Source organism: Rousettus aegyptiacus, unplaced genomic scaffold, assembly GCF_014176215.1.
Source record: "Rousettus aegyptiacus isolate mRouAeg1 unplaced genomic scaffold, mRouAeg1.p scaffold_m13_p_3, whole genome shotgun sequence".
In the NCBI taxonomy this organism is placed as follows: domain Eukaryota; kingdom Metazoa; phylum Chordata; class Mammalia; order Chiroptera; family Pteropodidae; genus Rousettus; species Rousettus aegyptiacus.
This window is the reverse complement of record NW_023416306.1, coordinates 101,235,936-101,258,948: the sequence shown is the minus strand read 5'-3', so window position 1 is coordinate 101,258,948 and position 23,013 is coordinate 101,235,936. Positions and strand designations below refer to the sequence as shown.

The 23,013-nt window shown below is 35.2% G+C and overlaps 1 long non-coding RNA gene across 4 annotated transcripts in view; it reads right to left on the bottom strand.

Annotated features, from left to right (window-relative positions):
- Positions 1–23,013, bottom strand: part of LOC107513527 — a 479,315-nt gene that overhangs the window by 244,091 nt on the left and 212,211 nt on the right. For all 4 annotated transcript variants that reach the window (XR_004956357.1, XR_004956356.1, XR_004956355.1 and 1 more), the window contains one exon: positions 20,297–20,462. This is a non-coding gene — a long non-coding RNA (uncharacterized LOC107513527). The remainder of the gene's footprint in view (positions 1–20,296; positions 20,463–23,013) is intronic.

The window sequence follows — 23,013 nt, the reverse complement described above, 5'->3', positions numbered from 1 at the left end:
ACCTCCCTACTCCACTCCTTCCCTCTAGTAACCACTAATCCACTGTCCATGTCCATGAGTCTCTGTTTGTTTGTCACGTTTGTTGCTTTCGGTTTTATATCCCACATATGAGTGAAATTATATGGTTTTCAAATTTCCTAGCTAACTTATTTTGCTTAGCATGATTATCTCAAAATCCATCCATGTTGTCACAAATGGCACAATTTCATGTTTTCTTATGGCTGAATAATATTCCAATGTACATATATACCACATTTTCTTTATCCAACTGTCTATGGTAGGACACTTTGGTTGTTTCCATGTCTTGGCCACCTTGAATAATGCTGCTATAACATCGGAGTGCATTTCTTTGTGGATAAATATTTTCAGGTTTTTTGGGTAAATATCTAGAAGAGGAGTTGCTGGATCATATGGTAATTCAATTCTTAGTTTTTTGAGGCATCTCCATTAAGTTTTCCATAATGGTTGTAAAAATTTGCATTCCCACCAGCAGTGTATGAGATTCTTTTTTGCCTACAACCTCTCCAACACATTATTACTTGTCCTGTTGATGACAGCCATTCTAACAGGTGTGAGATGATATCTTATTGTAGTTTTGATTTTCATTTCCCTGACAGCTAGAGAAGTTGGGCATCTTTTCATATGTTTGTTGGCCTTTTGTATCTCTTCTTGGGAGAAATGTCTGTTCAAGTCCTCTGTCCATTTTTTAATTGGATTGTTTGGTTTTTTTATTGTTGAATTGTATGAGTTCTTTATATATTTTTTAGATATTAGGTCCTTACCAGAGGCATTGTTTGTAAATACATTCTCCCATTCATATAATTGCCTCTTTGCCTTGCTCATAGTTTCTTTTGCTGTGCAGAAGCTTTTTAGTTTGATATAGTCCCATTCAATTATTTTTGCTTTTATTTCCCTTGCCTTGAGGTCAAAGTCATAAAATCCTCTCTAAATCTAAGGTCTATGAGTTTAGTACCTATGTTTTCTTCTATGCAATTTATTCTATCAGGTATTATATTCAGGTCCTTGATCCATGTTGAGTTAATTTGGTTGTATGGTGATAGAAAGCAATCTAGTTTCATTCTTTTGTAAGTAACTTTCCAGTTTTCCAGCATTATTTAATGAAGAGGCTTTCTTTACTCCATTGTATGTTTTTGGCTCCTTTGTTGAAAATTATTTGCCCATATAGGGAGGGGTTTACTTCTGGATTCCCAATTCTGCTCCATTGGTCTGTGTGTCTGTTTTTCTGTCAATATGTTATTTTGATTATTGTTGCTTTGTAGTATAATTTGAAGTCAGGAGGAGTGACACCTTCACCCTTGTTCCCTGCCCCCTCAGGATTTCTTTGGCTATTCGGGGTGTTTTGTGTTTCCACAGAAATCTGATTATATATATTTTTTTAAATGTTAGGATTTTCATGGAATTGCATTAAATCTGTCCATTGCTTTAGGTAATAAGATCATTTTAACTATGCTGATTCCTCCAATCTAAGAACGCAGAATATCTTTCTATTTCTTTGTCTTCAATTTCTTTTAAAAATGTCTTACGGTTTTCAGTGCTCCTTGGACTTTAGATTCCAGTCAGAAGCTCCGGTTGCTATCTGTACGTCTAACTTACTAGCTATAAATCAGAGGTTCCTACACCCCTTCCTCAAGTTTGATTAATTTTCTAGAGTGGCTCAAAGAACTCAGAGAAAAATGTTACTTACTAGATCACTGGTCTATTGTAAAATAATATAACTCAGGAAAAGCCAGATAGAAGAGACACATTAGGCTGAGTACAGAGAAAGAGCAAGTGCTTCCATGCCCTCCCCAGACACCACTCTTCTCCATCTCCACGTGTTCGCCAACATGGTAGCTCTCTGAACCCTCTCCTTTTGGGTTTTTACAGAAGCTTCATTAAGTAGGCATGATTTATTAAATCACTGACCATTGGCAATCGATTCAACTTTCAGGTCCTTTCCTCTCTCTGATGGTCCAAGGATGGGACTTAAAAGTTCCAACCCTCCAATCACATGGTTGGTTCTCCTTGCAACCAGCACCCTCAACCTTAGGGGAGGTCCAAAAATTACTTTATTAACATAAGAAAAGATATCTTTATAGCTCTTCACACAGAAATTCCAAGGGTTTTAGGAGCTAAGAGCCAGGAACCTTCAAAAAGACCAAATATATGAGAAATATAGTTAGGTCATTTAAATGACCAAATACATATTTCTTATAAATCAAAATATTGCACTAGAGTTAGAGGATGTGATTTTAGTGTAAATATATGAGCTATATTTTCTCTGATACTCTAATGCATATTATTTATTTATGAAAAGCCGTTTAGAAAAAAGTCTAGAGATGTAAGAATTTTTCTCTTAAATTTGAGACATTATATTACCAACAAAAAATTTGATCAAAGTATGTAATTTATTCTATGTAAAGGAAGTCCAAGAAACTCGCTTTCTGCTGAGGTTCTTTCTCTTTTTAAAATCTATTGTTCATATCTTACCTTTTTGAATGAAATATGAAGACCACTAAAATTAACTCATTATAGTTGTAAATACAAGGGTAAAATGTATAATGATCTATTAAAATATTTTCTGAAACTCAGCAATGAAGTGATACATTTACTAGGTATTATTTACATTGTTAAACTCTAACAGTTCTTCGGCATTTGAATAACTAAATAATGATACGGTTTGCCATATGTTTCCATTTAATGAAGCCTTGTATTGATACTTAAATGCTTCATTAAGTCACAAGCTGCCAAAATAAGTAGTTTTTCTCTTGTCATAAATATGACATGGTTAAACTAAAAAGTCTTGTCATTTTAAAAATTAAGAATGCTTTTATTCTGCATATGTTATAAGCAACATCTCTCTCAATATTTCAGGTTTAGATATAAAACATTTTTAGGAGGCTGACATTGTAGTTTGGGATTTTTGTGCACAATTTTCTTGTCAGTAGAAGGTTGTATGAGTTGTTATAACTATCATTTCATCATAAACCAAATGAAGTTTACATGCAATTTTCAACAGCTTCCTGAAGTGACACCTGTTTTATTAATAACAATAATAAGCTTTAAAAAAAGTCCTACTCTGAGCTGTAAACACCAAATAAAAAACTGTAATTTCACCAAAATCACATTTTTAAGGGAACAAGTTACCCTGAAAATGACAAGTTTGGAAATGAGGAGTTCAGATATTCTGAAAAATAAATGTGGCATGGAACAGTAACATCAGAATTTGCTTTTCTATCGTTTCAGTGAAATACCTAAGACTAATTTTATGATAAATTCATAAGGTCTGATTGGTACATAAGCTCTAACTGATATTAATTTTGAGCAAAAAAGAAGCTTTTAGACCTTAATATATTGTTTTCTAGATTAGGCTGGATGTGAGAAAGTTCAGGCATGAATAAGTGATTGTTTCAAGACTGGTTCATTAAATATGACTATTCTTAGAAAATTAAAGGACAACTGATTGTATACAACAGTTGACAAAACAGCATATTTTTGCAAATCTTGGTTTGCAGAAGAAATGAAGCATTGCTGTTTCAAAACTTGAATTTTAATACATTTATACTACAAGTAGTGGTCTCCAAAGTTTTAGCACGAGGGACCAGTGCTCCTATGAGAATCAAATGCCTGATGATCTGAGGTACAGATGAGGTGGTGATGCTAGCGCTGGGGAGTGGCTACAAATACAGATGAAGCTTCCCTTGCTCACTCTCACACTATTCACATCCTGCTGTGTGGCCTGGTTCCTAACAGGCCACTGACCAGTACCGGTAAATGGCCCAGAGATTAGGGACTCCTGATATAATATATTTAATAAATGCTACTTAAAATTTAAAAAATACAAATTTATAAACATTATTTAGGACTCTGAAGCTTGACTGTTTTCTGTTCAAGTATAATTCGTGTAGCTTATTGTAATTTAGATCCAAAGGAAAAAGTTTTTAAAAATATAGAACCAAATATTTGTATCTAACCTAGAGGATTACATTTACATTTTTCCCCTCTGGTTCGTTTCTTCATTACTATAAATTATCTTTTTGCCCTGCTTATATACCATGCAGTGTTTGTTTGCAGAGAAATAGAAATTACATGTATATGCATTTTATACAGTTTCTCATTGACTTATGTCCCAATAAACCCATCAAAAGTTGAAAATACCATTAAGTCAAAAACACACTTAATATCCCTAACCTATCAAAATGCATAGCTTAGCCTAGCCTACCTGAAATGTGCTCAGAACACTTAGATATTCCCAACAGTTGGGCAAAATTATCTAACACAAAGCCAATTTTATAGCAAATGTTGAAATCTCATGTAATTTATTGACTACTGTACGGAAAGTGAAAAAAATAATGGTCATATGGCTATTACCTCTGCACCATTGGAAAGCTGGAAAGTCATAAGCCAAAGCACGGTAACTAGAGGACTGTCAATGTAACTATCTCTGTAGCTGTACCTTGATGTCCATCTAGTATAGCTTTAGTGGTACAGATACATATGTGGAGTAAAAGCTGAAATGTCTATAGGAGAGCTGGTAACATAAATATGAGAATGAGAAAATGTAGTAGGATTTGTGGCTGAATGCACATTCTGCCTAAATGTATTCAAATTCAAACAGCATATCAAACAACAAAAACCACAATATTTAGGTCAAACAAAACATACTTGAAGTTTAAATTTGGGCTTAAAGACCACCAATTTTTAATCTTTGCCATAGAGGTTTCTAATTAACACTAGAAAATGATAATATACCATGATAATTTCATATCCAATGCTCTTTTCAACATATTATTCATTTATGTTATATAAAATAATTGTCATTTTTCCTATTTGCATCTCCTTTTTAGTTTTCTCTCTTTCCATACCTCAGCATCTAAAAGACTAATTAACTATAAAAATAAATGGCAAACCATGGGGTGGAAAAAAGCAACATTCCTTTGAACGGACACTAACATGTTTCTCAATAAGAGTCATAAAACATTCTTACAAAAAGATCCCAGAAGAGCTTCTCGAATATTTAACAACAATGTGGTATATAATGTGTTGTTTTTGTTTTTGTTTGGTCACATTTGTAGAAATTTGAAGCTTAGCAAAGCCACGTAAAACAGTGAATCGTGAATCTAGCTATCCATTAGAATCACCTGGGTACAATTCAAAACTACAACCCCACTTTTGTTGATTCCAGTTCAGTAGGAAGGAGCTAATTTCTAGAATATGTAGTTTAGGAAGTTGTTCAGGTGATTCTAATTTAGAACCACTTGGCTAATGTCTCTGTTATTGAAAATGTGGCCCATACACTGGCAGCAAGAACCTCACCTGGGTGTGTCTTAGTAATGCAGTACCTGAGGCCTCACCATAGATTTACTGAATCAGAATTTGTTGTTCACAAGGTTTTCAGGTGATTCATGTGAACATTAAAGTGTCAGATACTCCCAGATAAAGGAACAATGCCCTTGAAGCCTGTTACTGGGACTGTACAGAAAGACTTACTCTTGTTAGATCTCAAAAGTGACAAGAGATTTACTAAAGCTCACTAAAATAGGCCCAAATCTTGAGATTGACATTGACCCTGGAATGCCAATGCATATGTTTACAATGAAAAATGACACCTACAACAAAGTCCAGACTATGCAAATCAATACAGTTAATATATTCTTTTCACATTTGTGCCAACTATCTCCATTGAGTTAACTATCTGAGAAGCCAAACTATAATAGAAGAAATTTACAGTATCTCACCCAAAGTTATCAGTGAGGATAGCTAGAGAAACGTTTCCAGTGTAACCGGTGGATGAGAAAACTCTTTTGATCAAGAATCCTCATTTGAACAGTGTAAATGACGTAATGGCAAAGTTCTTTACCTACTCCCCCTTGTCTGTGTACTCCTCTATTTAACTTCTATGAATATTTTCATCTCTTTACCTGTATAATTTTAATATTCTTATCTGGACACAACCTTAATACTGATGGCTAGTCTGTTAAAGATGCTAACACTTTACTGACTGTATCTTAGTTGTTGGGCATTATTTTATTTAATAATATTCCCAGTTTTTGGATGAGAAAACTAAGAAACAGAGAGGTAAGTAAATTGCTCATTGTTCCACAACTAGTAAGTGATGGAGCTCAGAATTCAAGCACAGGCTTTTCTGAATCTAAGTCTATATAGTGTAGCTCAGGGCAAGCTCCTATATTACAAGGTCTAGAACTACTCCCAGATCACCTGATTGAAAAGTATACTTATTTTGAATTATAGTCTTTTAACTTAGTGTTTTGTGGCCTGGTTATATTTCATCTAGGTGTTGTTTTTACAGTTCAAATTACATTTTTCATCATTCCAACATTTCGGGGAAATTCTTCAATGTAATTCTCAAGTACTAACAATTATTATCCTTTCCAAGTTTATTAAATGCTTACAAAATATTTATTTAATAATGCTTTAGAATGGATGAAGACATAGTTAAAGAATCTCAGTAATTGGGCAAAATGAAAAGAATGCGATTAAGTTACTTCAGATTTATTTTTATTAATCTCTCCTTTGTGCTGTTGAGTTTAGCAATGAGGAATTTTAAAGAAGAAATCAGCAATGGATAATTAACCATTCTCTATTTTCTTGATTCTGAGGTTTAAAAAATATGTTCTCAGAAACACAAATATTAATTAGATGCTAATTAATAATTTCACCCATGAAACATTTACAAAACAAATATGCAAATCCTCATAAACCAACTTGCACTCTAGTGATGATTAGGCTATCATTATATTCAGGAGTGATTATGATGAATGCATAAGATTTTAAGAGCATGACCTAATGTTAATATAGTGAAAACTTGAAACTTTTTTTTCTGATTTCGTGCCTCTCTGTAGTTCATAAGAATGAGAATACATTTCTAAGGTTTATATTTAAACTACCTTTAGACATTAATATTTTATTTAATCTTTGAAATTTTAATTACTCATCTGATCTACATCAACGTTTCTTAACATTTCTGGTTCATGAACTGCTTTGAGAATATAATGAAAGTTGTAAGTAACTCAACAGTAAGAAATGTATTGTTCATGTAAACAGAATTTTTCATACACTATGGTTAGTTCAGAAGCTTCTCTAAACTTATACATGAATTTCGCACGGTCAGCCTCTGATATAGGCAGAATTTAGAAAATTAGGTGTCTAGTCCTAGTTTTACCACTAATGAGATATGTGATCATCAATAATTTATCTCCTACAGTATAGGATTCTTGATCTACAATATTATAGAGTTGATTGTTAAGGTACTCTCCAGCTCTGAGGAAAATGAATACTAAATTTAACTCTTAAAAATGGAGATATAATGATTGCTTTTTTAAAAAAATAAATGCATCAACTTAGATTCCAGATGAATATTGTCTTTTAAAGTGCTCACCTTGGGAGGCCATCTGATTACTCTGGGGATGAAGCAACATCACTCAACAGAGGAAACAGTGCTCAAAATATTTTAAGAATTATCTTTTGCAATTGCCAGTCACAGAAGCATTTTACAGCCTAGTATTGTGAAAACACTGCAGAGAGATTGCTGAGCAACTGTTGGGATTCTTTGAACCACCACTAAAAATCAGAAAGCTCCAGAAAACTGATGCTGGCAAGATTACCAACATTTTCTCAATAGCAAAGACGGTTTGAGTGACAGTGTATAGACCCATGAATTTGATAATGATCAGAGGTAAAAGATGGATTGTATTATTAAGCAGAGAGTTTCTTAAAAAATCATGTTCTAGTAGTCAAAGAAACTAAATTATGTGAAATAAATTTCATTTCCTTTCGATATGGGTTACTAGGTTAACTGACTAAGTTGCATTTCAGCAAGGTATTGGACAGTCCCTGCTGTACCAGCTTTGGTAAAAAAATGGAGAAATTTGAGTAAAATAATAATGAAGCAAGTGGACTCATAACTAGAAATAAGTATATCCTATAGCATGTTATTGGGCCTTCCTTAGCCTTCATATATTGATGAGTTGGATGATAACATAGATAAGAATTAACTCTGTAGAAGAGCAAATCCAACAAATTGTAGAAAAAGTACATTTAAGCAGTTTACTAAAAGGAAAAATTGACAGATTTAACATAGTATATACATATATATATACATACACTATGTTTACAACATATATACATGGTGTGTGTGTGTGTGTATAAGGCTCAATGTGCAGCTTCTTACTTAAATCCAGGTAACCAATGACATGCATATAAATTTCGGTCATCCATCAAATATTTATCTGGCTGCTACTGTATGCCAAGTGCTATGTCCCACACTGTGTGAAGTGTGAGTAGGATAGGGGAGTCTGGCAGGGATAGCATTCCAGATAGAAAAGACAACACCTATTTAGAGGAACTGTAAGTAGTTCCAAATAAATTCAAGGGAGTACAGAAAGTTTAAACTAAAAAGGGTAGGTAACAAGTAACAGAAAGATTTTTGTATATCCTATTTTTAAAGTATCAATTTTTCTAAATAGGGAAAGACGTAGAAGAGAACTAAATTTTAAATAATTCCTATTCTATGGTAGGCATTCAAATACAGTCACACACTGCGTAGGATATTTCAATGACAGACTGCACAGATTGAGTACAGCAGTGTTTAAATTACTCAAACGGAGGTGAAATGTTCCTATCATGTAGTGAAGTCATAAGCATCATAATGTTGTAGCATAATGCATTACTCACATGTCTATGGTGATAGTGATGTAACTTACTGTGCTGCCAGTCATATAAAATTACTGCACATGCAACTATGTATTGTGCATAATACTTGATAATGATAATAACTTCGTTACTCGTTTATATATTTACTACATTCTTTTTATTGTTATTTTATTTTTCTAATTTTATTTTTCAACTAGGGTTGACATTCAATATTATTTTATATTAGTTTTAGGTGTACAGCATAGTAAATAGTCATTTATATATGTTATGAAGTGATCCCTCTGATTAGTCCAGTACCCACCTGGCACTATACATAGTTATCACAATATTATTGACTATATTCCCTATGTCATACTCTACATCCCCATGACTGTTTTGTAACTATCAATTTGTACTCCTTCATCTCTTCACTTCGTTCAGCCAGCCCCCAATGCCCCTTCCATCTGGCAATCACACTTGTTCTCTGTATCTGTGAGTCTGTTTTCATTGTTTATTTTGTTCCTTAGATTCTGCATATAAGAGTGAAATCATATGGTATTTGTCTTTCTCTGTCTTATTTCATTTAGCATAATATCTTCTAGGTCCATTGATGTTGCTTCAAATGGTAAGATTACATTTTTTATGACTTAGTAATATTCTATTGTATATATATGTAGCACGACTTCTTTATCCAATTGACTATTGATGGGCACTTAGGTTGCTTCCATATCTTGGCTATTGTTAATAGTGCTGCAGCGAACACAGGAGTGCAAATATTTTCTAGATTTAGAGTTTGGGGTTTTTTTTTTGGGATAAATATGCAGAAGTGGAATTGCTGGGTCATAAAGTAATTTTATTTTTAATCTTTTGAGGAATGTATTGTTATTTTAGAGTGTACTCTTTTAACTTATAAACAAAAGTTTGCTGTAAAACAGTATGCTGTTTTACAATAGCAGCAGCCTTATATATCTAGTGTTTACCACATTTCCTGATTGCATAATTTTCTCTCGTGCTTGATTTAATCACACATTGTTTCGTTCATCATGGCTCCTAAGTGTACAAAGTCCATTTTTAATGTTCCCGGTAAGAGATCACACTGAGCAATCTACCTGGAAATGAAATTAAAATTGATTAAGGATTGCAGGACAGAAAATCAGTGATGGTTATCGTTCATCAATCAGGCATGTCCCATTCCTCCATAGCTATGATCTGAAAGAACAACAACAACAACAACAACAAAACTGATGGAAGCTGTGAAAAGATCTGCTTCATTGAAGACAAAGAAACTAACAAAAATTCCAAAAGGATCTATACCAGACATGGAGAAACTTCTAATGGCCTGGATTGAAGACCAGACACAGAAGCATAACTTTCTCAGCACCATGACAATCATGGCCAAAGCAGAAAGTCTGTTTTGATGTTGAAAGGCTGGACTGAGCTACAGTGTTGAATTTACTGCTAGCTCTAGGTGCTTCAAATGATTCAAGACTTGTCATTCATTACATAATGTGAAATTGAGTGGTGAATCTGTGAGGGCTGATGTGAAGGCAGCTAAAGAAATTCTAGATAAACTGACTGTGAAGGAAAATTACTATCTAGAGTCAATATGGATAAAACCTTCATATTCTGGAAATGGATTCTTGAAAGGACTTTGATCCATAAGGAGGCCAAGTCAATGAAAGGTTTCAAGGCTTTTAAGAACAGGATAATAGTCTTGTTTGTGGGCAATGTTGAAGGCTACAAATTGAAACCCTTTGTGATCTGGCACAATGAGAACCCCAGAGCCTTCAAGCGTATTAGTAAACACATATTGCCAATGTACTACAGGAGCAAAAAGAAGTCACTGATGACTCAGCTCCTCTTCCGAGATGCCCTCCTGAAATGCTATGCCAGTGAAATAGAGAGGTTTTACTTGGAGAATACTACACATTTCAAGGTTTTGTAATTGTTGATAATACTCCCAGACTTTAGTAGTGATCTTCAACCCACTATCAAAGGTGCTTCTCCTTCCAAACACCACCTCTTTGATTCAACCAATGGGTCAAGGAGTTATAGTACCTTTTAAGGACTTCTACTTGGGGACGACCTTTGCCCAGACTATTGCTGCAGCTGAAAAAGACACTGTGAGGACACTGATGCAATTCGGGAAGGAGTTCGACTATGACGCATCAAGAACCTAGCCTGGGCTTTAGGTGATGTCACTCACCAAGGAGCATGTGAATGGCATCTAGAAAACACTCAAAAGGTTCATTCATGAATTCAGAGGATTTGCCAAGGATAAGGAGGTTGCAAAAATCAACAAGACTGTGGTTGGGATGGCAAACAACTTTGGCCTAGATGTGGATAAGGAAGACATTGAGGAGCTCCTAGAGGTGATTCCTAAGGACTCAAATAATAAGGAGCTGTTGAAACTGGAACAAGAAAACATAGCTGAAGAAGAGGCAAGAGAAAAGGAAACTGCTGGAGAATAAAAAGATGAAAAAAAATAGAAGAAAATTCATAGTGAGGTTTAGTAGAAGCTTTTGCAGACCTCACCAAGCTCCTTAAAACGTTTAAAAGCGTAGACACCCAACTCCAGAGGTTTTCATTAATAGAGAGAAGTGTTCCCAGTTCATTATCTGCTTACAAGCCTTATCTATAATGGAAAAACAAACAAACAAACAAAGCAAACCACCATAGACATATTTTGGAAAAGAGTAATGCCTCCTCAAGAAGAGCCTCAGCTGGGTCCTTCTGGAGGTATTCCAGAAGTCATTGTTATCATGAGAAGACAGCTCTATGCATGTTATTACCCCTGAAGACCTTCTGGTGGGACAAAATGTGGAGGTAAAAGACAGTGATATTAATGATCATGACTCTGTGTAGGCCTAGGTTAAAAGTGTGATCTTATGCCTTAGTTTTTAACAAAAAAAGAAGTTTAAGAAGTGAAAAAAAGACAAAAGCTTATAGAATGAGGATATAAAAAAAGAAAATATTTTTGTACAGCTGCACGATGTGTTTGTATTTTAAGCTAAGTGTTATTACAAAAGAGCCAAAGGTTGAAAAGTTCATAAAGTAAAAAAGTTACAGTAAGCTAAAGTTAATTATTATTGAATGAGAAATATTTTAATAAATTTAACATAGCCTAAGTGTACAGTGTTTATAAAGTCTATAGCAGTGTACGGCAGTGTCCCAGGCCTTCATATTCACTCACTGCTCACTCGCCAACTCACCCAGAACAACTTCCAGTACTGCAAGCTCCATTCATGGTCAGTGCCCTATAAAAATGTACCATATTTTATCTTTTATACTATAATTTTGCTGTACCTTTTCATGTTCAGATGTATTTAGATACACAAATATGTATCATTGTATTACAATTGCCTACAGTATTCACTACAGTAAAATGTTGTACAGGTTTCTAGCCTAGGAGCAATAGACTGCACCATATAGCCTAGGTGTATAGTAGGCTATACCATCTATGTTTGTGTAAATGCACTCAATGATATTCGCACAATGACAAAATCACCTATTGATATGCTTCTCAGAACACATCTCTGACATTAAGTTTTGCATGACTGTAGATGACTTTTACACAACTCAATCCATTATAATCCTTGTTAACAGGGAAACTCAAAACTCCTTATTAATGGAGACTTATTTTCATTTCTATTTTGCAAAGAGGGAAATTGAAACTCGAAAAGATTAAATAACTTGCTAAGTTGTATTATTTTTGTTGTTGTTTGAAAGATCACTGCAGAGGATGTTGGGAGTAGAGGTATCTTGTGTGGAAAGAGAAGAAAATTATGGGCTTCATTTTGGATATGCTGTTAACATATCCAAACATTTCCAACTAACTACTAAATATCTTATGTGGGATGAATTGACATATGATTGTGGTATTGTTTTTGTCTAGTCAAACCTTTCTCACTCTTTTGGTAACAGATCCTACTTCTCTGCTTATTAGGAAAGAACGCGATGAATTGAAATGATAAAAAAATCATGTCTCCACCCAAAACTGTTTCAAAAATAGATAGTGATGTGGACAGACACAATTACTGTCCTTCCCCACTAGTTTTTCTGCTATAGCGAATACAGAAGAGTGTCCTTTCCCCACTTTACCATTGAAGCAATAAAGTCACCATCAGAAAACTGCCTGTATCTGGAACTTCTCTCAAGGCTTCAAGTCAAAATGGCAGAGTAGGTAAACACTGTGCTTGCCTCTTCTCACAACCATATAAAAATTACAACTAAACTACAGAATAGCCATCAATGGGAGTCGCCTGAAGTCTAGCTCAACAGAAATCCTACAACTGGAGACATACAGAAGAGGCCACCTCAAAACTTGTAGGAAGGGTGGAGATATGAAATGAGCTTCCCACCCATGTGTGGTGGTAGAGAACAGGGAGAACTATCTCAGCTGTAGTAGTACCCCCAGAAGAGTGAGGGATCCCAGCCCCACATAAGGGCTCCTCAGACCAGGGTTCCAATGCCTGAAAGAAGTCTCCACAACTTCTGGCTGTGAAAACCAGCGAGATTGTGACTAAGTGAGATGGAGGGCTGGGAGAGTGGCAGACTTTCCTCTCAAAGTGCCCTTCAAGCAGACTTCCTTGATGATGAACTCACTTGCTCTGGGTTTCAGGGCTGGGGTGGCAGCTCAAAAGGCACCAAGGACTTATGGGGTGGGGAACTGAGTTGTCTGGTATTAGGGTGAGGGCTGGACAGGCAGCATTCTCCCAGACAGAAGGGCTGGTAGAGAGCACTGTTCCTTTGTTGAGCCCTCCCCAGAATGGCTTACAGACTCAGGCAGGTGCCACGTCTGAGTTTCTATCAGCTGGGCTAACACTGGTTGCCCTGCCCTGGTGATTCCCTGAGATCCTGCCCCTCCCAAAGTGTGAGCCTACTCAAGCCACTTGGAGTGGATTGTCCATTCAAACATCCTGTCTTGGCTCATGCTCCAGACTTTCCTCAAATTTCTCAAAGGTTCACAAAAACTAAACAAGCAACATCTGGCCTTGGCATGCCCCGTACCTCTTGTTGAACAGCTCCAAGCCTGGCACTAGCAGCTGCCAACCTCAGTTTGTCACTTGACCTCTCAAGGCACTTCTAAGACCAGAATGGGTGGCGGCCATCTGCAATTGCATGGAAGCTTGTGCCAGGTGGCCACAGGCTGCAGCTGAACTTGGCCTGCAGCAGGGCCCATCCTAGAAGGCCGTAGCCTGCACATTCAGTGGCCAGATTCAGTCTGAGCTGGAGCACCACCCGGAGTCACATGTGAAGATGACATACCCAAAGGGCAGATAGGGCAGACTAAAGTGAATCCTGCTCTATAGTGTTAGCCCCTGCACAACCGCTCCTCCACTGATCATAGCCAGTCCTCACAACCAATCAGCCCAAGAGTCAATCCTTACCATTGATAAGCAAACAGCAACCAAGGCTCAACCACAACAAGAAGGCACACACAACCCATAAAAGGGGCAAACCTGGAACACCGAGCTCTGGTGACCAGGTAAGACAGTGCCACTGGGACCCACAGCACACCTACTACAAAAGGCCACTCTGAGACAAGGAAACCTAGCATCTCTACCTAATTCACAGAAACAAACACAGGGAGGCAGTCAAAATGGAAAGACAAAAAAAAAAAAAAATGTCCTAAATGAAAGAACAGAACAAAGCTTCAGAAAAAGAACTAAACAAAATGGAGACAAGCAATCTACCAGATGCAGAGTTCAAAACATTTGTTATAGGAACGCTTACTTAACTTAGGGGAAGAGTAGATGAATTCACTGAGAACTTCAACAGAGAGACAGAAAACGTAGTGGAAATAGGAAATATGAAAAAGAACCAATCAAAAATGATGAATACAATAACTGAAATGAAGCATACCTTAGAAGGAATTAATAGTAGATTAGATGAAGTAGATGATCGAATCAGTGATTTAGAAGATAAGTTAGCAGAAAACACCCAATCAGAACAGCAACAAGAAAAAAGAATCCAAAAAATGAGGATAGTTTAAGGGGCCTCAGGGACAACATCAAGCAGACCAACATTCACATAATAGGGGGATACCAGATAGAGAAGAGAGCAAGGATTTCAAAATCTATTTGAAAAAAATACTGATAAAAAACTTCTCTAACCTGATGAAGGACATAGACATACAAACCCAGGAAGTGCAGAGTCCCAAACAAGATGAATGCAAAGAAGCCCACACCAAAACATACCTTCATTAAAATGCCAAAAGTTAAAGACAAAGAGAAAATCGTAAAAGCAGGAAGAGAAAAGCAGTTAGTTACCCATGAGGGAGCTTCCACAAGACTGTCAGATGATTTCTCAACAGAAACTTTACAGGCCAGGAGGGATCAGCACAAAATGTTCAAAGTGATGAAAACCACGATTACTCTATTCAGCAAATCTATCATTTAGAATTGAAGGACAGATAAAGAACTTCTCAGACAAGAAAAAGCTAAAGGAGTTAATCATCACCAAGCAAGTACTACCACAGATGTTAGAGGAATTTCTTTAAGAAGAAGAAAGAAAAAAAGATAAAAAAGATAAATAATAAAATGGCAATAACTATATCAACAATTACTTTCAATGTAAATTGATTATAAATTCTCCAATCTAAAGATAGGGTGACTGAATGAATAAGAAAACAAGACTCTTACATATGCTGCCTACAGAGTCACTTTAGATTGAAAGACACACTCTGAAAGTAAAGGGATGAAAAAGAATATTTCATGAAAATGGAAACAAATATTAAATGAAAATTTAAATACATGGAGTAGCAATACTAATACCAAACAAAGTAGAATTTAATGCAAAGGTTATAAAAAGAGATGAAGAAGGACCCAGTAATCCCACTTCTGGGCATTTATCCAAAGAAACCCAAAACACTATACTTTGAAGAGATATATACATTCATATGTTCATTGCAGCATTATATACAATAGCCAAGATATGGAGGCAACCTGGGTGTCTATCAATGGATGAACAGATAAAGAAGAGGAGGTACATATATACAATGCAATATTACTCAGCTATAATAAAAGAATGAAATCTTGACACCTGAAACAGCATGGATGGACCGAGAGGGTACTGTGCTGAGTGGAGTAAGTCAGAGAAAGACAAAAATGTCATATGTGGAACCTAGAGAACAGAATAAACAAACAAACAACATAAACAACTTCATAGATACAGAGAGCATTTCGATGGCTGTCAGAATGGGGGGGTGGGGAGTGAGGTGAAGTAGGGATTGAGGATTAAGAGGTTAGAAATTGGTAGTTACAAAATAGTCATGAGAATGTAGAGTATAGCATGGGGAATGTAGTCAGTAATATTGTAATAACGATGTTATAGTGTCAAATGGGTACTGGATTTATTAGGGTGATCACTTCATAAATTATATAAATGTCTAATCACTATGTTGTATACCTGAAACTAATATAATATTGTATGTCGACTATTACTGAAAAAAAAATAAAAAATTAAAATAAAAAACCCTGCCTATATCTGTATCTCCACTACATGAAAATAAACATGATTAGCATAGAACTCCCACTATAAATCCCAGAAGTCCTGAGTTGACTTGGTTCTGGAAGCTATTTTTTTAAGCATTTGATATGCTTCAGATTCTTTCCAATAAAGTCTTTTTCCTGTTTAAGTTAATTTATGCTCTGCTTCTGTCACATGCAATAAAAATTGTCCGAATACACACTAAACTCTAGAGTTCCTTTCATTCTTCTACGTGACAGTTGCCTAGATAATTTCCAAGGACACACTAGCTACTTGCCTTCAGGTGACTTGCTTTAAGTGATTTCATTGTTTCCAAAATCCAAACCTGCTCTCAATGGAGACAGTTCCACAATCACCTGCTATCCCAGGAAAGAGGAAATCTTTATTTAAAAACACAACACTGACAATGTAACTAAAATAATTTGTTTCCCAGTTGACTACATTCACAAGAACAGCAATCATTTTATGTTGCTAGATTGGTGATCTTATTGATTGAATTCTATTTAAAATTTTAAAAAAAGAAACAAATAGTGCAACACTTAGTTACATTTTATATTTTATGCTCTTTCATCTGTATCCTTCTTTGCTTCTTCAAATAAGTTCTTATAAAACCAGGACTAAAGCTGACCTGAATTTACATGGCAGCTATCTGCATCATAAAGACAACAAAGGAATATGCCCTAGCATACCTCTAGCTTGTAATATATAAAGGTTGGGCTAGATGTGAGAGTGGGGTAATTGTGGCAGAAGGAGACTACACTATTTCATTATTTTTTTTGCAGATATATATCGGTAGCGAGCCAAAGGCTTTGTTCAATATTTATACACATTGATTGCCCAAAGGAGAAAGCACAGAATATGGTGAGAAGCAAGAACAAGAAAGATCCTATGAAAACGCACTTAGTGGGCCTGTTTTGGAGGGCCAGGCCAAATATAAATATGGACAGAAATATGGATATGCTCTAGACATCATCATCACCATCAGCGAGACAAAACAAAAGAGAGAAAGGCACGATGAAGAACCCTGCAGGTAATGTTCACTTTTCCACCACTTGGTGGTTGCAGGTTCCTTCTGAGTAACTGACTTAGTCATGTCAATTTACATCATGCGTATTCATGGCTCGAGATCAGGCAAAAATATTTTCAGTGACCATATTGGTTATGAGAGGAATAAAGAGCACTGCTCCCACTTTATCTATCTGCAAACATAAAAACTATGCGTATTTCTACTCTAATTAAAATGAGTAAACAGAAACAATATGCAACTTGATGCCTATGGAAAAATCTGCAAAATATATGAAGGTAAATATAGTACTCAGGTTACTATGAAAAATATTTTCTAAACATAATACAGGAAAGAAGACAGTTTGGTATTAAAAACTTTACTTCATGTAAGAAAAATCAATAAAACAGATCCTATGAAATAAAAGATAAAATGGAAAAGAAGGAAACAGAGGTAAATGGAATGTATAGTTGCTTCTCCTACAGCCATCCATGCTTTGTTAATTACCACACATTTCATTTCTCTATACATTTCTCTCCATTCTCACCTCCACTCAGCTACTTCATGGCTAGGTAACCAAAGCAATCTTATCACCAGGTTATAGATATTGATTTGCATAGGCTCAGGGCTTGCTTCATAGGGGGCAATCTGTAGTTACACAGGATCCCTGTGTTCAGAACACATAGACTCTAGCAATAATCTAAAATATTCTGCATGTAAGAGGGACCCAAGTCATTTCAAAATAATTAACCAAGTCATAGGCAGAATTAATAAAACAAATTAGTACTTCGAATAACCTGGTGCTATTTTTTATATCTCAAGAATAAAAGACAAATTATGCAAGCATCAAAACAGAGAACAAATTATCTTTAAAGGAAGTAAAATCCAGTTAGATTCAGATTTTCCTCTCCAATAGTAAATGTCAGAAAACAAAGGAGCAATATATAAATAGTTTTGAGGAAAAGGGTCATGGTTTAAGATTCCTAAAGCCAGACAAGTTGTGATTAATATGGTAGGTCAACTCAAATATAGGCTGTCACGCCAACATGAAAAGGAAAACTTACAATTCATACAGATCTCTCTTCTAAAATTTCATTTCCCAATCCCAACACAAGATCTGTGTCACAGACCTGTCCATGTGTTACTGGGAATCTTGTCATTACAGATATTGGCCTAAAATGTGTCATTCTGCAAGTTACAAGTATCGGTCCTTTTCTCACTTTCTATTTCGATCAAGGAAATCAAAATATCAAGTAACAGTTATTTTAATACCTGAGGAAATCCACTCTTTAGCATTTGTTTAGTATTCATTCATTTAATTATATAGCAGTTTATATTTTTATTGTTTGATCTTGCCCTTCAAAAATATTATTTTATCTCCCTCTGCCTTCTTTTGTCCTATCTTAAAATGACTCAATCAATTATTTTTCCCCAAATAGTAAAAGTGTCCTTATCAAACAGGTATTTTTGGCTTTAGGCCTTTAAAAATAACACAAGTGTGTGCACTCACTCACACACCCACACACACACACACACACACACGTGCATACCTACCTACACAAACTTGCAGGTTTCTAATTAGATTTTCTTTACTGAGCTCAGTTACCAGTAAAATTCTTTGTCATGGCTCACATTAAAAACAACTATGCTTTTACAGTCTTCAAAGATAGTACATAAATTTTTGTTTTTATTTTTTTTAAATCTCCAAACTCATTTACAATTCTACCCTGCTTTGGCAATGTGATCCAAAGATATCTCTTCCTTCTCTAATAAACTATAGGAATAAAGCCTCTTTTTTATACATTATAAAGAATTCAAAGAAGTTTAAGATATTTCAACTACTCTTATTATAAATAATACTTGGATGAAGATATGATAATTACAGAATGAAGTTTTAAGTTTATAGATGTAGAATTGCTAGACAAAAAGAAATATATTTTACTAGAGAAAAATAAGGGATAACGATTCTTATTAGCAAATACAGAAACATCAACAAAGCATTTTAAACAAAAAGTACTAACACCAAATGTTATCAGGTATAACAACTAAAAGACAAAAACCTTTATTCAAGGTAAAAATTAAAATCCAACTCTAGGCTGTTCATGTTAAATACACTAATATTTGGTAATAGCAGGGAAAAAAAACAGAGAAAAATAAATTCTATCAATAGAGGAATGATCACATAAGCTACAACACATTAACATTACAAAATACGAAGCAGTCAAAAAGAATTTGGTTATGTTATATATCCTATGCATTTAGACATGGAATACTCTTCTAGACGTAGTAAGTTAAAAATAAAATTTTAAAATAATATTTGAGGTATAATCTCACTTCTTTAAAACAAACTATATTTTATAGGCACAAAAACATACGTAGGTAAACTTATAGACAGAGTTCTGAGAGGATGCATCCCATTTTAATGACGGGGAAATCGCTAACGAGACTAGATCTAAGTGGGTTCAAGGGGACCTTCATTGGATATGCACTGTTTTTATTTTTTACATGAGAACTTACATGTTATATGTAAATTCGTAAAAAAATGTTTAAATAAGAGTGACAATGCCTATTTTTGAATTAGTTATTTCTCTCCCAAATTAATTTATAAAATAACGTAATTCCAATCAAAGTAGTAACAAGAATTTTTGTTTTACATTTAGATTCTTTTCTACTTTTTCACAGTAAAAAATATCTGTAAATTATTCTCATTGACCTTTGAATCTGGAGAGAGGACTTGGTGATGAATTTGCTAATACGGACTTCAAGCTTAGCATTCCTTTGATGCTCAAGCAATAGTTTCTCACGTGACTAAATGGAAAGGGGTGGCTTTGTTCAAACTATTGTTAGAGACGAGGCCAGGCACTCTAGAGCACATCTTCATGTCTACGGTACAAAAGTCTGTTGACTTTCATCAGTAGATGGTTTGTTTTATTCTTAATTCTATCTTGTTGTTCTCATCAGTTCAAGGCATATATTTTCTCTTCTCACATCAATTTTTCATCCTTATTTTCATTTAAAGACAAAAGAATATATTTTAAACCCCTCTGTGTTTTTCTGGATATAAAGCAATAAGGCATGCCTCTCTCCCTTAGTACTTCTAAGAAATATAGGCAACATATTCGACTTGGGGGAATAAGCAGTAGCTCCTACCTTTCTGCCACGTGAGAAGCAGAATGACCACTTGACTGAAGAACTGAGACCTGTCACTGAGTCGCGTGTCCGGAAACGCACCGCTCCACCAGGAAGGCACCTTGGGTTTCTGGCTCAAGATGGCGACGTAGGAAAATTCTCGATTTCGCCTCTCCCACCGGCACCCCTGCAATGACATACGGAACAATTTCCTCTAAAAAACTAAATACCAGCAGAGGGCCTCCTTCGCTTTGAGAGGCAAACAAGGAAAAATCAAAAACAAAAAACTAGACTGAAGCGGGTAAAAAAAGGCTGAGACAGAAACTCACCGTAAACCCCACTCTCCTACCCGCCCCCACTCCAGGGACTCACAATCAAGGGGGAACTCAAAACCCACAGTTTTCTCCCAGAGGAGAGAAGGGCTGGTACCCTGCATTGGGTAGCTCCATTTTTAACACCAGTACCTGACGTGACAGAGGAGCTCCTTAAACATCCGGCTTTTAAAATCAACAGGGTTCTCACGCCCAGGAGACCTGCGGAAGCTGTGGCGAACTGAGCAACAGCCCTTAAAGAGCCCGCGTACAGACTCACCCAAGGGTGCAGTGAAGAAGCAGCCCGCAGAAAAGTGCCAAGGCTTTAGGTTCAAGAGGCTAACTTGCGCATTTTAAAGCTTTAGATTGATCCATTTATTGCTAAAAAATATTCTAAAACATATATCAAATGTTTGGTTTTTTTTCGACATGGCTTTTTGGCAATAGACTTTTTTTTTCCTTTTCCTGCCAAAAAAGTTGTACTTATGAACATCTATCAAAAATAATTTCATAATTGTATAAGTATGGATATAACGAACTGAAAAGCTAAAAGTAAATGTTACAAGATGCAACTGCTAACAGCATCTGAAAAGAGTAGATTATTGAAGAGTGCCAAAAATTTTCCCGTTGAATTGTTTCTCAATGGCAAAACTAAACCCATTTGATTTTAAAAATCATTATTAACTGTTATGTATAAACATATCTTCAGGTAGAGTAAAAAAAGAAAATAATTTATTAATTAATTAATTAAAGCAAGCAAGCAAGCAATGGACCGAGGAGCAGGGCCTGCTGGGATACACTCCAAGGACGGAGGCTGGTAGGCACCAACTTCGTGCCCTCCGTCTGCTAAAGTTGGCGGGTGCCATCTTTTCTCTTTATTTTCCTTGCTGTTTCTGATCTAAAGCAGAGAAGTAGTCATTTTTTCACCATTCGGAATGATGATAGATGTCCATTATCAGGTGGAAGGAATTTCTTTCTATTCCTAGCTTTCTGAGAGGTTTTGTTGTTTTAAAGCAAGAATAAATTATGGATTTTTGTTAAAACTCTTTTTTTCAGTAAATCAATTATACCAACTGGTGTTCCTGAGATAAAACCCATTAAATCATATATAATTCTATGTATATTGTTGAATTTCATTTGCTTAGATTTTGTAAAGAGTCATGTCTATATTCCTGAAGAATATTGGAATGTAGTCCTTTTCTTGTACTATATTTCTCTGTTTGGGGTATAAGCATAACCTGTAGAATGGGTTGAGAAATATTTATTCCTCTTAAATTTTCTGAAAGAGTTTGTGTAGAATTGGTTTTAATTTTTCCTTGTTTGAATTAAAAAGTAACGCCATTTGGACATGAGTGGATGTTTTTCCTGATATTTAGTTTATTGATCATCTCAAAGAAGCAGCTTTTGATTTTATGATTTTTTTCTTCATGTTTTTTCTATTTTATATTTTATTCTCTTCCTCTTTTATTTTGCTTATTTTCTTCTGGTTATTTGGAGTTTAATTCGCTCTTCTTTTTCTAGTTTCAAAAGGTGGAATCTAGGACATTGTTTTTAGACCATTTTTCTTTCTGAGAATTGCTTTACCTGAATCCCACCAAGTTTGACAGGTTATGTTTTCATTTTCATTTAGTTTCAAATATTTTCTAATTTTTCTTTGACCAATAGGTTATTTAGAAGTGTTTTATTTCATTTTCATATATTTTCCAAATACATTTCTCTTACTGATTTCTATTTTCATAATATTGTGGTCACAGACATATTTTGTATGATTTGGCCCCTCTTAAATGTAATGAGATTTACTTTGTGGCCTAGACTATGTACTTAGGAAATATTTGGTGTATGCTTGAAAAGGTCTTTTGTTATAGTCTTAGTTATAGTCTTAGTTACAGTTGTCAATTTTTTTTCTACTTAGAAAACTTGTCCCATGTCGTCTTTATTTTCTTTTTCTCATTTTATTTTCTTTTAGATTAATAAGGATTTATTATTCCATTTTAAGTGATTGCTTGGCCTTTAAGGCTAAGTAAGATTTTGAGGACTAGAGAAGAGATAGGCACTGTTAGTGAAAAGAAATTTTACAAAAACAAAATAAAACATTTTTGTGTGCAGAACAATTTGGCTAGATGAACTAGAGTGTCTTTATATAGCAATGGTGAGAAATTCATCTAGAAAAGGAGGTGAGCACCTGACTGGAGGAAATTGTTAAAAACTAGCTTAGTAGCATGCTTAAAGTAGATAACCAGTGGAGAATCATAGGAAATGAAATTGGTGTCATAGAACTTTTTAAAGTTTAATTTGACAACTGGTGCATATCAAACTGGAGGGGGAAAAATTGAGGCAGAAAAAAACCAACTTAGAAGTTGAGACTTGTATTGCAGAGGTTGTATAGCTCAAGACTGTTTATTTAGAGATGGAGAATCTACAGTCAAG